Source organism: Scyliorhinus torazame, chromosome 23, assembly GCF_047496885.1.
Source record: "Scyliorhinus torazame isolate Kashiwa2021f chromosome 23, sScyTor2.1, whole genome shotgun sequence".
NCBI classification, from domain to species: Eukaryota; Metazoa; Chordata; class Chondrichthyes; order Carcharhiniformes; family Scyliorhinidae; genus Scyliorhinus; species Scyliorhinus torazame.
Window position 1 is genome coordinate 33,566,065 of NC_092729.1, and position 18,238 is coordinate 33,584,302.

Sequence of the window (18,238 nt, forward strand, 5' to 3'; positions counted from 1 at the left end):
GAGGGAGCACCCGATAACCAATTACAACACTGAGGGATCACACAAAAAACTATTACAACACTGAGGGAGCACCCAATACACAATTACAACACTGAGGGAGCACCCAACCCAATTCCAACACTGAGGGAGCACCCGATACCCAATTACAACACTGAGGGAGCACCCGAAAACCAATTACAACACTGAAGGGGCATCCGATACCCAATTACAATACTGAGCGAGCACCCGATGCCCAATTACAACACTGAGGGAGCACCTGATACCCAATTACAACACTGAGGGAGCACCCGATACCCAATTACAACACTGAAGGAGCACCCGAAAACTAATTACAACACTGAGGGAGCACCCAATACCCAATTACAACACTGAGGGAGCACCCGAAAACCAATTACAACACTGAGAGAGCATCCGATAACCAATTACAACACTGAGGGATCACACAAAAAACTATTACAACACTGAGGGAGCACCCGATACCCAATTACAATACTGAGGGAGCACCCGATAACAAATTACAACACTGAGGGAACACCCGATACTCAATTACAACACTGACAGAGCACCCGATAACCAATTACAACACTGAGGGAGCACCCGATGCCCAATTAGAACACTGAGGGAGCACCCGATAACCAATTACAACACTGAGGGAGCACCCGATACCCAATTACAACACTGAGGGAGCACCCGATACCCAATTAGAACACTGAGGGAGCACCTGATACCCAATTACAACACTGAGGGAGCACCCGATACCCAATTACAACACTGAAGGAGCACCCGAAAACTAATTACAACACTGAGGGAGCACCCAATACCCAATTACAACACTGAGGGAGCACCCGAAAACCAATTACAACACTGAGAGAGCATCCGATAACCAATTACAACACTGAGGGATCACACAAAAAACTATTACAACACTGAGGGAGCACCCGATACCCAATTACAGTACTGAGGGAGCACCCGATAACAAATTACAACACTGAGGGAACACCCGATACTCAATTACAACACTGAGGGAGCACCCGATACCCAATTACAACACTGAGGGAGCACCCGATACCCAATTAGAACACTGAGGGAGCACCCGATAACCAATTACAACACTGAGGGAGCAGCCAAAAACAAATTACAACACTGAGGGAGCAGCCAATACCCAATTACAGCACTGAGGGAGCACCCGATAACCAATTACAACACTGAGGGAGCACCCAAAAACAAATTACAACACTGAGGGAGCAGCCAATACCCAATTACAGCACTGAGGGAGCACCCGATACCCAATTACAACACTGAGGGAGCACCCGATAACCAATTAGAACACTGAGGGCGCACCCGATAACCAATTACAACACTGAGGGAGCACCCAATACCCAATTACAACACTGAGGGAGCACCCAAAAACAAATTACAACACTGAGGGAGCAGCCTATACCCAATTGCAGCACTGAGGGAGCACCCGATAGCCAATTACAACACTGAGGGAGCAGCCTATACCCAATTACAACACTGAGTGAGCACCCGATAGCCAATTACAACACTGAGGGGGCATCCGATACCCAATTACAACACTGACAGAGCACCCGATAGCCAATTACAACACTGAGGGAGCACCCGATAGCCAATTACAACACTGAGGGAGCACCCGAAAACCAATTACAACACTGAGGGAGCACCCGATAACCAATTACAACACTGACAGAGCACCCGATAACCAATTACAACACTGAGGGAGCACCCGATAGCCAATTACAACACTGAGGGAGCACCCGAAAACCAATTACAACACTGAGGGAGCACCCGCTAACCTATTACAATACTGAGGGGGCATCCGATACTCAATTACAACACTGACAGAGCACCCGATAACCAATTACAACACTGAGGGAGCACCCGATACCCAATTACAACACTGAGGGTGCACCGGATACCCAATTACAACACTGAGGGAGCACCCGAAAACCAATTACAACACTGAGGGAGCACCCAATACTCAATTACAACACTGAGGGAGCACCCGAAAACCAATTACAACACTGAGGGGGCACCCGATAACCAATTACAATACTGAGGGAGCACCCGATAACCAATTACAACACTGAGGGGGCATCCGATAACCAATTACAACACTGAGGGGGCATCCGATAACCAATTACAACATTGAGGGAGCACCCGATAACCAATTACAACACTGAGGGGGCACCCGATAGTCACTTACAACACTGAGGGGGCATCCTATAACGAATTACAACACTGAGGGAGCAGCCTGTACCCAATTACAACACTGAGGGAGCACCCGACAACCAATTACAGCACTGAGGGAGCACCCGATAACCAATTACAACACTGAGGGATCACACAAAAAACTATTACAACACTGAGGGAGCATCCAACACTGAGGGAGCACCCGATACCCAATTAGAACACTGAGGGAGCATCCGAAAACCAATTACAACACTGAGGGAGCACCGAATACCCAATTACAATATTGAGAGAGCACCCGATAACCAATTACAACACTGAGGGAGCAGCCTGTACCCAATTACAACACTGAGGGAGCACCCGACAACCAATTACAGCACTGAGGGGGCACCCGATAACCAATTACAACACTGAGGGATCACACAAAAAACTATTACAACACTGAGGGAGCACCCAATTACAACACTGAGGGAGCACCCGACAACCAATTACAGCACTGAGGGAGCACCCGATAACCAATTACAACACTGAGGGATCACACAAAAAACTATTACAACACTGAGGGAGCACCCAATACACAATGACAACACTGAGGGAGCACCCGATACCCAATTAGAACACTGAGGGAGCATCCGAAAACCAATTACAACACTGAGGGAGCACCGAATACCCAATTACAATATTGAGAGAGCACCCGATAACCAATTACAACACTGAGGGAGCAGCCTGTACCCAATTACAACACTGAGGGAGCACCCGATACCCAATTACAACACTGAAGGAGCACCCGAAAACTAATTACAACACTGAGGGAGCACCCGATACCCAATTAGAACACTGAGGGAGCATCCGAAAACCAATTACAACACTGAAGGGGCATCCGATACCCAATTACAATACTGAGCGAGCACCCGATGCCCAATTACAACACTGAGGGAGCACCTGATACCCAATTACAACACTGAGGGAGCACCCGATACCCAATTACAACACTGAAGGAGCACCCGAAAACTAATTACAACACTGAGGGAGCACCCAATACCCAATTACAACACTGAGGGAGCACCCGAAAACCAATTACAACACTGAGAGAGCATCCGATAACCAATTACAACACTGAGGGATCACACAAAAAACTATTACAACACTGAGGGAGCACCCGATACCCAATTACAATACTGAGGGAGCACCCGATAACAAATTACAACACTGAGGGAACACCCGATACTCAATTACAACACTGACAGAGCACCCGATAACCAATTACAACACTGAGGGAGCACCCGATGCCCAATTAGAACACTGAGGGAGCACCCGATAACCAATTACAACACTGAGGGAGCACCCGATACCCAATTACAACACTGAGGGAGCACCCGATACCCAATTAGAACACTGAGGGAGCACCTGATACCCAATTACAACACTGAGGGAGCACCCGATACCCAATTACAACACTGAAGGAGCACCCGAAAACTAATTACAACACTGAGGGAGCACCCAATACCCAATTACAACACTGAGGGAGCACCCGAAAACCAATTACAACACTGAGAGAGCATCCGATAACCAATTACAACACTGAGGGATCACACAAAAAACTATTACAACACTGAGGGAGCACCCGATACCCAATTACAATACTGAGGGAGCACCCGATAACAAATTACAACACTGAGGGAACACCCGATACTCAATTACAACACTGAGGGAGCACCCGATACCCAATTACAACACTGAGGGAGCACCCGATACCCAATTAGAACACTGAGGGAGCACCCGATAACCAATTACAACACTGAGGGAGCAGCCAAAAACAAATTACAACACTGAGGGAGCAGCCAATACCCAATTACAGCACTGAGGGAGCACCCGATAACCAATTACAACACTGAGGGAGCACCCAAAAACAAATTACAACACTGAGGGAGCAGCCAATACCCAATTACAGCACTGAGGGAGCACCCGATACCCAATTACAACACTGAAGGAGCACCCGATAACCAATTAGAACACTGAGGGCGCACCCGATAACCAATTACAACACTGAGGGAGCACCCAATACCCAATTACAACACTGAGGGAGCACCCAAAAACAAATTACAACACTGAGGGAGCAGCCTATACCCAATTGCAGCACTGAGGGAGCACCCGATAGCCAATTACAACACTGAGGGAGCAGCCTATACCCAATTACAACACTGAGTGAGCACCCGATAGCCAATTACAACACTGAGGGGGCATCCGATAACCAATTACAACACTGAGGGGGCATCCGATAACCAATTACAACACTGAGGGGGCATCCGATAACCAATTACAACATTGAGGGAGCACCCGATAACCAATTACAACACTGAGGGGGCACCCGATAGTCACTTACAACACTGAGGGGGCATCCGATAACGAATTACAACACTGAGGGAGCAGCCTGTACCCAATTACAACACTGAGGGAGCACCCGACAACCAATTACAGCACTGAGGGAGCACCCGATAACCAATTACAACACTGAGGGATCACACAAAAAACTATTACAACACTGAGGGAGCATCCAACACTGAGGGAGCACCCGATACCCAATTAGAACACTGAGGGAGCATCCGAAAACCAATTACAACACTGAGGGAGCACCGAATACCCAATTACAATATTGAGAGAGCACCCGATAACCAATTACAACACTGAGGGAGCAGCCTGTACCCAATTACAACACTGAGGGAGCACCCGACAACCAATTACAGCACTGAGGGGGCACCCGATAACCAATTACAACACTGAGGGATCACACAAAAAACTATTACAACACTGAGGGAGCACCCAATTACAACACTGAGGGAGCACCCGACAACCAATTACAGCACTGAGGGAGCACCCGATAACCAATTACAACACTGAGGGATCACACAAAAAACTATTACAACACTGAGGGAGCACCCAATACACAATGACAACACTGAGGGAGCACCCGATACCCAATTAGAACACTGAGGGAGCATCCGAAAACCAATTACAACACTGAGGGAGCACCGAATACCCAATTACAATATTGAGAGAGCACCCGATAACCAATTACAACACTGAGGGAGCAGCCTGTACCCAATTACAACACTGAGGGAGCACCCGACAACCAATTACAGCACTGAGGGAGCACCCGATACCCAATTACAACACTGAGGGGGCACCCGATAACCAATTACAACACTGAGGGATCACACAAAAAACTATTACAACACTGAGGGAGCACCCAATTACAACACTGAGGGAGCACCCGACAACCAATTACAGCACTGAGGGAGCACCCGATAACCAATTACAACACTGAGGATCACACAAAAAACTATTACAACACTGAGGGAGCAACCAATACCCAATTACAACACTGAGGGAGCACCCGACAACCAATTACAGCACTGAGGGAGCACCCGATAACCAATTACAACACTGAGGGATCACACAAAAAACTATTACAACACTGAGGGAGCACCCAATACACAATTACAACACTGAGGGAGCACCCAACCCAATTCCAACACTGAGGGAGCACCCGATACCCAATTACAACACTGAGGGAGCACCCGAAAACCAATTACAACACTGAAGGGGCATCCGATACCCAATTACAATACTGAGCGAGCACCCGATGCCCAATTACAACACTGAGGGAGCACCTGATACCCAATTACAACACTGAGGGAGCACCCGATACCCAATTACAACACTGAAGGAGCACCCGAAAACTAATTACAACACTGAGGGAGCACCCAATACCCAATTACAACACTGAGGGAGCACCCGAAAACCAATTACAACACTGAGAGAGCATCCGATAACCAATTACAACACTGAGGGATCACACAAAAAACTATTACAACACTGAGGGAGCACCCGATACCCAATTACAATACTGAGGGAGCACCCGATAACAAATTTCAACACTGAGGGAACACCCGATACTCAATTACAACACTGACAGAGCACCCGATAACCAATTACAACACTGAGGGAGCACCCGATGCCCAATTAGAACACTGAGGGAGCACCCGATAACCAATTACAACACTGAGGGAGCACCCGATACCCAATTACAACACTGAGGGAGCACCCGATACCCAATTAGAACACTGAGGGAGCACCTGATACCCAATTACAACACTGAGGGAGCACCCGATACCCAATTACAACACTGAAGGAGCACCCGAAAACTAATTACAACACTGAGGGAGCACCCAATACCCAATTACAACACTGAGGGAGCACCCGAAAACCAATTACAACACTGAGAGAGCATCCGATAACCAATTACAACACTGAGGGATCACACAAAAAACTATTACAACACTGAGGGAGCACCCGATACCCAATTACAATACTGAGGGAGCACCCGATAACAAATTACAACACTGAGGGAACACCCGATACTCAATTACAACACTGAGGGAGCACCCGATACCCAATTACAACACTGAGGGAGCACCCGATACCCAATTAGAACACTGAGGGAGCACCCGATAACCAATTACAACACTGAGGGAGCAGCCAAAAACAAATTACAACACTGAGGGAGCAGCCAATACCCAATTACAGCACTGAGGGAGCACCCGATAACCAATTACAACACTGAGGGAGCACCCAAAAACAAATTACAACACTGAGGGAGCAGCCAATACCCAATTACAGCACTGAGGGAGCACCCGATACCCAATTACAACACTGAGGGAGCACCCGATAACCAATTAGAACACTGAGGGCGCACCCGATAACCAATTACAACACTGAGGGAGCACCCAATACCCAATTACAACACTGAGGGAGCACCCAAAAACAAATTACAACACTGAGGGAGCAGCCTATACCCAATTGCAGCACTGAGGGAGCACCCGATAGCCAATTACAACACTGAGGGAGCAGCCTATACCCAATTACAACACTGACAGAGCACCCGATAGCCAATTACAACACTGAGGGAGCACCCGATAGCCAATTACAACACTGAGGGAGCACCCGAAAACCAATTACAACACTGAGGGAGCACCCGATAACCAATTACAACACTGACAGAGCACCCGATAACCAATTACAACACTGAGGGAGCACCCGATAGCCAATTACAACACTGAGGGAGCACCCGAAAACCAATTACAACACTGAGGGAGCACCCGCTAACCTATTACAATACTGAGGGGGCATCCGATACTCAATTACAACACTGACAGAGCACCCGATAACCAATTACAACACTGAGGGAGCACCCGATACCCAATTACAACACTGAGGGTGCACCGGATACCCAATTACAACACTGAGGGAGCACCCGAAAACCAATTACAACACTGAGGGAGCACCCAATACTCAATTACAACACTGAGGGAGCACCCGAAAACCAATTACAACACTGAGGGGGCACCCGATAACCAATTACAATACTGAGGGAGCACCCGATAACCAATTACAACACTGAGGGGGCATCCGATAACCAATTACAACACTGAGGGGGCATCCGATAACCAATTACAACATTGAGGGAGCACCCGATAACCAATTACAACACTGAGGGGGCACCCGATAGTCACTTACAACACTGAGGGGGCATCCGATAACCAATTACAACACTGAGGGAGCAGCCTGTACCCAATTACAACACTGAGGGAGCACCCGACAACCAATTACAGCACTGAGGGAGCACCCGATAACCAATTACAACACTGAGGGATCACACAAAAAACTATTACAACACTGAGGGAGCATCCAACACTGAGGGAGCACCCGATACCCAATTAGAACACTGAGGGAGCATCCGAAAACCAATTACAACACTGAGGGAGCACCGAATACCCAATTACAATATTGAGAGAGCACCCGATAACCAATTACAACACTGAGGGAGCAGCCTGTACCCAATTACAACACTGAGGGAGCACCCGACAACCAATTACAGCACTGAGGGGGCACCCGATAACCAATTACAACACTGAGGGATCACACAAAAAACTATTACAACACTGAGGGAGCACCCAATTACAACACTGAGGGAGCACCCGACAACCAATTACAGCACTGAGGGAGCACCCGATAACCAATTACAACACTGAGGGATCACACAAAAAACTATTACAACACTGAGGGAGCACCCAATACACAATGACAACACTGAGGGAGCACCCGATACCCAATTAGAACACTGAGGGAGCATCCGAAAACCAATTACAACACTGAGGGAGCACCGAATACCCAATTACAATATTGAGAGAGCACCCGATAACCAATTACAACACTGAGGGAGCAGCCTGTACCCAATTACAACACTGAGGGAGCACCCGACAACCAATTACAGCACTGAGGGAGCACCCGATACCCAATTACAACACTGAGGGGGCACCCGATAACCAATTACAACACTGAGGGATCACACAAAAAACTATTACAACACTGAGGGAGCACCCAATTACAACACTGAGGGAGCACCCGACAACCAATTACAGCACTGAGGGAGCACCCGATAACCAATTACAACACTGAGGATCACACAAAAAACTATTACAACACTGAGGGAGCAACCAATACCCAATTACAACACTGAGGGAGCACCCGACAATCAATTACAGCACTGAGGGAGCACCCGATAACCAATTACAACACTGAGGGATCACACAAAAAACTATTACAACACTGAGGGAGCACCCAATACACAATTACAACACTGAGGGAGCACCCAACCCAATTCCAACACTGAGGGAGCACCCGATACCCAATTACAACACTGAGGGAGCACCCGAAAACCAATTACAACACTGAAGGGGCATCCGATACCCAATTACAATACTGAGCGAGCACCCGATGCCCAATTACAACACTGAGGGAGCACCTGATACCCAATTACAACACTGAGGGAGGACCCGATACCCAATTACAACACTGAAGGAGCACCCGAAAACTAATTACAACACTGAGGGAGCACCCAATACCCAATTACAACACTGAGGGAGCACCCGAAAACCAATTACAACACAGAGAGCATCCGATAACCAATTACAACACTGAGGGATCACACAAAAAACTATTACAACACTGAGGGAGCACCCGATACCCAATTACAATACTGAGGGAGCACCCGATAACAAATTACAACACTGAGGGAACACCCGATACTCAATTACAACACTGACAGAGCACCCGATAACCAATTACAACACTGAGGGAGCACCCGATGCCCAATTAGAACACTGAGGGAGCACCCGATAACCAATTACAACACTGAGGGAGCACCCGATACCCAATTACAACACTGAGGGAGCACCCGATACCCAATTAGAACACTGAGGGAGCACCTGATACCCAATTACAACACTGAGGGAGCACCCGATACCCAATTACAACACTGAAGGAGCACCCGAAAACTAATTACAACACTGAGGGAGCACCCAATACCCAATTACAACACTGAGGGAGCACCCGAAAACCAATTACAACACTGAGAGAGCATCCGATAACCAATTACAACACTGAGGGATCACACAAAAAACTATTACAACACTGAGGGAGCACCCGATACCCAATTACAATACTGAGGGAGCACCCGATAACAAATTACAACACTGAGGGAACACACGATACTCAATTACAACACTGAGGGAGCACCCGATACCCAATTACAACACTGAGGGAGCACCCGATACCCAATTAGAACACTGAGGGAGCACCCGATAACCAATTACAACACTGAGGGAGCACCCAAAAACTAATTACAACACTGAGGGAGCAGCCAATACCCAATTACAGCACTGAGGGAGCACCCGATAACCAATTACAACACTGAGGGAGCACCCAAAAACAAATTACAACACTGAGGGAGCAGCCAATACCCAATTACAGCACTGAGGGAGCACCCAATACCCAATTACAACACTGAGGGAGCACCCGATAACCAATTAGAACACTGAGGGCGCACCCGATAACCAATTACAACACTGAGGGAGCACCCAATACCCAATTACAACACTGAGGGAGCACCCGATAGCCAATTACAACACTGAGGGGGCATCCGATACCCAATTACAACACTGACAGAGCACCCGATAGCCAATTACAACACTGAGGGAGCACCCGATAGCCAATTACAACACTGAGGGAGCACCCGAAAACCAATTACAACACTGAGGGAGCACCCGATAACCAATTACAACACTGACAGAGCACCCGATAACCAATTACAACACTGAGGGAGCACCCGATAGCCAATTACAACACTGAGGGAGCACCCGAAAACCAATTACAACACTGAGGGAGCACCCGCTAACCTATTACAATACTGAGGGGGCATCCGATACTCAATTACAACACTGACAGAGCACCCGATAACCAATTACAACACTGAGGGAGCACCCGATACCCAATTACAACACTGAGGGTGCACCGGATACCCAATTACAACACTGAGGGAGCACCCGAAAACCAATTACAACACTGAGGGAGCACCCAATACTCAATTACAACACTGAGGGAGCACCCGAAAACCAATTACAACACTGAGGGGGCACCCGATAACCAATTACAATACTGAGGGAGCACCCGATAACCAATTACAACACTGAGGGGGCATCCGATAACCAATTACAACACTGAGGGGGCATCCGATAACCAATTACAACATTGAGGGAGCACCCGATAACCAATTACAACACTGAGGGGGCACCCGATAGTCACTTACAACACTGAGGGGGCATCCGATAACCAATTACAACACTGAGGGAGCACCCGATACCCAATTACAACACTGAGGGGGCACCCGATACCCAATTACAACACTGAGGGAGCACCCGATACCCAATTACAACACTGAGGGAGCACCCAAAAACCAATTACAATACTGAGGGAGTACCCGATACCCAATTACAACACTGACAGAGCACCTGATACCCAATTACAACAGTGAGGGAGCACCCGATACCCAATTACAACACTGAGGGAGCACCCGATACCCAATTACAACACTGAGCGAGCACAATTATTAATTACAGCACTGATGGGGCACCCGCTAAACTATTACAACACCGATGTAGCACCTGCTACTCAATCACTGCACAGCTGGAACATCTTTACATCATTACAACAATGTGGGACGAGAGAATTTTACTGTCAAAAATGTCTCCCGAGCCATCCCGAGGGGCTGAGAGGGAGAGAGAGACTGAGAGGGAGAGAGAGACTGAGAGGGAGAGAGAGGCTGAGAGGGAGAGAGAGGCTGAGAGGGAGAGAGGCTGAGAGGGAGAGAGAGGCTGAGAGGGAGAGAGGGAGAGAGACTGAGAGGGAGAGAGGCTGAGGGAGAGAGACTGAGAGGGAGAGAGGCTGAGAAGCTGAGGGAGAGAGGCTGAGGACGAGAGAGACTGAGAGGGAGAGAGAGACTGAGAGGGTGAGAGGCTGAGAGGGAGAGAGACTGAGAGGGAGAGAGGCTGAGGGAGAGAGACTGAGAGGGAGAGAGGCTGAGAAGCTGAGGGAGAGAGGCTGAGGACGAGAGAGACTGAGAGGGAGAGAGGGTGAGAGAGTGTGAGGCTGAGAGGGAGAGAGGGAGAGAGGGTGAGAGACAGAGAGAGGCTGAGAGGGTGAGAGGCTGAGAGGCTGAGGGAGACAGGCTGAGAGGGTGAGAGGGTGAGAGGCTGTGGGTGAGAGGCTGAGGGAGAGAGGCTGAGAGGGAGAGAGGATGAGAGGGAGAGAGGCTGAGAGGGAGAGAGCCTGAGTGGGAGAGAGACTGAGAGGGAGAGAGGCTGAGAGACAGAGAGGGAGAGAGGGTGAGAGGGAGAGAGGCTGAGAGGGAGAGGAACAGAGGGGGTGAGAGACAGAGAGAGGTAGAGAGAGACTGAGAGAGAGGGAGAGAGACTGAGAGAGAGGGAGAGAGACTGAGAATGGGACAAGCAGAAACTCAGTAAAAGTCGATTCAAATGGTCCCCTGGACTTTCACAAGGAACCGTGACATTAATCACAGTTACACACGGGCACCGGGCGATTGGGAAATTCTCTGATTCAATGGAAGCCCCTCTTTCCACTGACAGTGGGGTGGGGCGGGGTGGTGAGGAGGGGGCTGGAGACTTTTGAGACCTCAGCGAGCTGAATTAACCCCCCCACCTCTCCCCACACACACGCACCCCCCTCCCCATCACCATCACTTCACTAATCAGTCCGTCTTCAGCGCAGGAGATATTCCGGGATTAGAAACAGTCCCTGACACAGCCTCACATTTACAACTTCAATTCCAGCTCCTCGGCAACATGATGGACGTCGACACGTTCATGGTTACATGTTGCAGTGCGCACAGCAGGATCCCACAGAAAATAAACATGATGGAGACAGGAGCCCAGCCCAGATCCTGCGGCTCTCTGAACAACCCCTCCCCCCACAGCCCCCCCCCACCCCCACACACACACACACCCCACCCCCACACACCCCACCCCCACCCCCACACACACACACCCCACCCCCACACACACACACACCCCACCCCCACACACCCCACCCCCACCCCCACACACACACACCCCACCCCCACACACCCCACCCCCACACCCACACACACCCCACCCCCACACACCCCACCCCCACACACACACAAATTCCCCACCCCCACCAGCCTCCCCATTCAAATAACGACAAATCACATTGGTGTTTTTATCATTTTATTGGAAGAGGAAATATAGAGGGAAATAGCTGGAGAGGGAGGCTCGGTGAGGGGAGGGGGATGCGGTGGGGAAGAGTGAGACAGGGAATTTCTCCCACACTCCCTCTCTTTCCCTCTGGAGGCATTTTCAAATCGACTGTCTCAGGACAGGACAGGGCTGTCTCAGGACATTTTCAAATCGACTATCTCAGGACAGGACAGGGCTGTCTCAGGACATTTTCAAATCGACTGTCTCAGGACAGGACAGGGCTGTCTCAGGACATTTTCAAATCGACTGTCTCAGGACAGGACAGGGCTGTCTCAGGACATTTTCAAATCGACTGTCTCAGGACAGGATAGGGCTGTCTCAGGACATTTTCAAATCGACTGTCTCAGGACAGGATAGGGCTGTCTAAGGACATTTTCAAATCGACTGTCTCAGGACAGGACAGGGCTGTCTCAGGACATTTTCAAATCGACTGTCTCAGGACAGGACAGGGCTGTCTCAGGACATTTTCAAATCAACTGTCTCAGAACAGGACAGGGCTGTCTCAGGACATTTTCAAATCGACTCGTCTCAGACAGGACAGGGCTGTCTCAGGACATTTTCAAATCGACTGTCTCAGGACATTTTCAAATCGACTGTCTCAGGAGGGAGAGAGACTGAGAGGTTGAGAGAGACTGAGACACTGAGAGGTTGAGAGAGACTGAGAGGTTGAGAGGGAGAGAGAGGCTGAGAGAGAGAGAGACAGAGAGGGAGAGAGACTGAGAGGGAGAGAGAGGCTGAGAGGGAGAAAGGCTGAGAGGGTGAGGGAGGCTAAGAGGGAGAGAGACTGAGAGGGAGAGAGAGACTGAGAGGGAGAGAGGCTGAGAGAGACTGAGAGGGAGAAAGAGACTGAGAGGGAGAGAGAGACTGAGAGGGAGAAAGAGACTGAGAGGGAGAGAGAGACTGAGAGGGAGAGAGGCTGAGAGAGACTGAGAGGGAGAAAGAGACTGAGAGGGAGAGAGAGACTGAGAGGGAGAAAGAGACTGAGAGGGAGAGAGAGACTGAGAGGGAGAGAGACTGAGAGGGTGAGAGACTGGGAGAGAGACTGAGAGGGTGAGAGAGGCTGAGAGGGCGAGAGAGACTGAGAGGGAGAGAGGCTGAGAGGGAGAGAGAGACTGAGAGGGAGAGAGAAGCTGAGAGGGAGAGAGACTGAGAGGGAAAGAGAGGCTGAGAGGCTGAGAGGGATAGAGAGATTGAGAGGGAGAGGCTGAGAGGGAGAGAGAGACTGAGAGGGAGAGAGAGACTGAGAGGGTGAGAGAGGCTGAGAGGGAGAGGGACTGAGAGGGAGAGGGACTGAGAGGGAGAGAGAGACTGAGAGAGAGAGAGATTGAGAGGAAGAGAGAGGTTGAGAGGGAGAGGCTGAGAGGGAGAGAGAGACTGAGAGGGTGAGAGAGGCTGAGAGGGAGAGGGACTGAGAGGGAGAGAGAGACTGAGAGAGAGAGAGAGATTGAGAGGAAGAGAGGTTGAGAGGGAGAGGCTGAGAGGGAGAGAGAGGCTGAGAGGGAGAGAGAGGCTGAGAGGGTGAGAGAGGCTGAGAGGGAGAGAGAGACATAGAGGGAGAGAGAGGCTGAGAGGGAGAGAGGCTGAGAGGGAGAGAGGCTGAGAGGGAGAGAGAGACTGAGAGGGCGAGAGATTGAGAGGGTGAGAGAGGCTGAGAGGGAGAGAGAGGCTGAGAGGGAGAGAGAGGCTGAGAGGGAGAGAGACTGAGAGGGAGAGAGAGAGGGAGAGACTGAGAGGGAGGGAGAGATTGAGAGGGTGAGAGATTGAGAGGGAGGGAGAGGCTGAGAGGGGGAGAGACTGAGGGAGTGAGAGAGACTGAGAGGGAGAGAGACTGAGAGGGTGAGAGATTGAGAGGGAGGGAAAGACTGAGAGGGTGAGAGACTGAGAGGGAGAGAGACTGAGAGGGAGAGAGAGGGTGAGAGACTGAGAGGGTGAGAGACTGAGAGGGAGAGAGAGGCTGAGAGGGTGAGAGAGACTGAGAGGGTGAGAGACTGAGAGGGATGGAGAGACTGAGATGGTCACACACAGGAATCGAACAATCACTACCACAGCAAACTGAATTCAAATGGCCCCCTGTCAATTTCATTTCACCCTCACATTTAAATCTCGGCCTAAAACACAGGCTTTATTCCAGAATTATCCCCGCTTCATGTTAAGGGACTATAATTCGAGATTACTTTACAGTCGATGGATTCATTATTAAAGTGACCCCACTGTTGTTTCATTTCCGGAATTCTGCAGGCAACTTGTGCACGGGGAGATCCCCAAAATGGTGACACTTTCCAAATTGAGTTCCGAGTTTCTGATGGTGGATTTCTCTCTCAGCGGCTATGAGATCTGGCTGAATATCCCGTCAATGCAGCAGGAAGGGTTCATTAACTCCCTCGTTCGCAACCACTCAAGTTTAAAACTTTAACATTCGAGACCTTCAAACCCACTTTGCAGTCTGTGAGCTATTTCATTGTTTTTTTTAAAGAAGTAGGGACTGTAGATTTATTTATTTATTTTTATAAATTTAGAGTGCCCAATTCATTTTTTCCAATTAAGGGACAATTCCGTGTGGCCAGTCTACCCACCCTGCACATCTTTGGGTTGTGGGGGCGAAATCCACGCAAACACTGGGAGAGCTATTTTATTGTAAGAGTTGTGGTCACTGTTGCTGAGTGAACAGCAAGATCCCACAGCGGCAGCTATCTGGACCTAACCGATGGGACACTGTCCTTCCTCCCTCCCCCCCTCACTCCTGCTGAGTGCCCCATTCCCCACTGCACCTAACAACCCCACCCCCACCACCATGTCATGTGTGGATTGGAACATCCCTGGAGAAGTCCCTTCAGTTTCTGAAAGAGTTAAACTGCCTCTTAAAATGAAGAAAAACCTTTCTAAAACGAAATCCATTGGCACACAGAAAGATCCCAGAAGGTGCAGTCGGCAGTGTTGAGTGTCGTTTACATTTGCTACCAGGTTGCAGAGAGTGGCTGAAACCGTGAAATCCCCCCCCCGCACCCTACCCCCTACCCCCTACCCCACCACAAATACCCGGGACGCTCAGAATTAATATAACCCCTGTTATTTTGGAACAAAATTAGACAGATTCATATTCCAGATTTGTATTTTACTCTTTGCCGCCCATCAAAGGGTTAATGTGTTTGTGTCTAAGTGCAAGGCCGGGGCAGCAATAAAGAGACAACTCACGTGAGTGCGGCCTGTGGAGTAGGCCTCAGTCCATCCACTTGTCCTCTGGAGAATAGCCTTTGTCCAAAGATTCATGGTCGCATTGCAGTCTTCAAAGTTCAAATTCCTGGGGAAAAGAGGGAGAAAATTAACTAAAACGCAGGAAAATGTTTAAACTTGTAGCACAGCAAGAGGCCAAGATTCCCCCTCTCAGTCACACACACTCTCAGCAACATCCACCTACAATAATCTCAGTTATAAACCACAGAATAAAAATGATTGAGAGATAGTTCCCGCTTCCCTTGTGTTTCTCTTTCTCTCTCTCTCGCTATCTCATTCGGTCTCTCTATCCCTCTCATTCATATTTCTGTCTCCCTCGTTATCCCTCATCACCCTCCCAGCATTTATTTCTATTTATTTCCCTAATCAGGGTATCCCCAGAAAGATGTGATGAGACTCCCCATTGCAGTTTGTGGGGTGGTTTTCTTCGATTAAAGGTTTAAAGAGACACTAAAAAGCTGGAGAGAAATGGACAGATAGAGGCAGAAAGCAGGGGAGACAGAGAGAGAGAGAGAGGCAAGAATGGAAAGAAGACAGAAAGGGAGAGAAAGCCTCTCTTTTTCACGACCTCCCTCTCCCTCCACCCTCTCTTTCTTTCTCCTCTCCCTCTCTCTAATCTCCATTACCCCCCAGCCCCACACTCTTTCTGTACTCTCTCTCTCTTTCTCACTCTCATTCTAATAGTTGGGAAGGAGAAAGAAAGAGAGACAGGGTCACACACAGGAATCCAACATTCATAACCACAGCAAACTGAATTCAAATGACCTCCTGCAAATTTAATTTCACCCTCATACTTTACCATGATGTTGCCTGGAATGGAGAGTAGGTCTTACGAGGAAAGGTTGAGGGTGCTAGGCCTTTTCTCATTAGAACGGAGAAGGATGAGGGGCGACTTGGTAGAGGTTTATAAGATGATCAGGGGAATAGATAAGAGTAGACAGTCAGAGACTTTTCCCCCGGGTGGAACAAACCATTACAAGGGGACATAAATTTAAGGTGAAAGGTGGAAGATATAGGAGGGATGTCAGAGGTAGGTTCTTTACCCAGAGAGTAGTGGGGGCATGGAATGCACTGCCTGTGGAAGTAGTTGAATCGGAAACATTCGGGACCTTCAAGCAGCTATTGGATAGTTACATGGATTACGGTTAAATGATATAGTGTAGATTTATTTGTTCTTAAGGGCAGCACGGTAGCATTGTGGATAGCACAATTGCTTCACAGCTCCAGGGTCCTAGTTTCGATTCCGGCTTGGATCACTGTCTGTGCGGAGTCTGCACATCCTCCCCTTGTCTGCGTGGGTTTCCTCCGGGTGCTCCGGTTTCCTCCCACAGTCCAAAGATGTGCAGGTTAGGTGGATTGGCCATGAAAAATTGCCCTTAGTGTCCAAAATCGCCCTTTGTGTTGGGTGGAGGTGTTGAGTTTGGGTAGGGTGCTCTTTCCAAGAGCCGGTGCAGACTCAAAGGGCCGAATGGCCTCCTTCTGCACTGTAAATTCAATGATAATCTATGATTAATCTAGGACAAAGGTTCGGCACAACATCGTGGGCCGAAGGGCCTGTTCTGTGCTGTATTTTCTTTTAAAAAAACTTTTGTCTCGGCCTAAAACACAGGCTTCATTCCAGAATTATACCCGCTTCAAGTTAAGGGACTTTAATTCCGGGCAATCGAGATTACTTTACAGTCAATGGATTCATTTTAAAAGTGACCCCACTATCGTTAATTTTGTGAATTCTGCAGGCAACCTGTGCACAGGGAGAGCCCAACAAATGATGACCACTTTCAAAAGTGAGTTCAGAGTTTCTGATCTGAGATTTCTCTCGCTCTCTCTCCCAGATTGCAGAGATTGGCTGAAACAGTGAAATGCCCCACCCCCCCCCACCCCCAGCATCCCCCCCCACCCCCCCCCCCCCCCACCCCCACCCCTGGGACGCTCAGAATCAATATAACCCCTGTCATTTTGGAACAAAATTAGACAGCTTCCTATTCCAGATTTGTATTTTACTCTTTGCCGCCCACCAAAGGGTTAATGTGTTTGTGTCTAAGTGCAAGGCCGGGGAGGCAATAAAGAGACAACTCACGTGAGTGCGGCCTGTGGAGTAGGCCTCA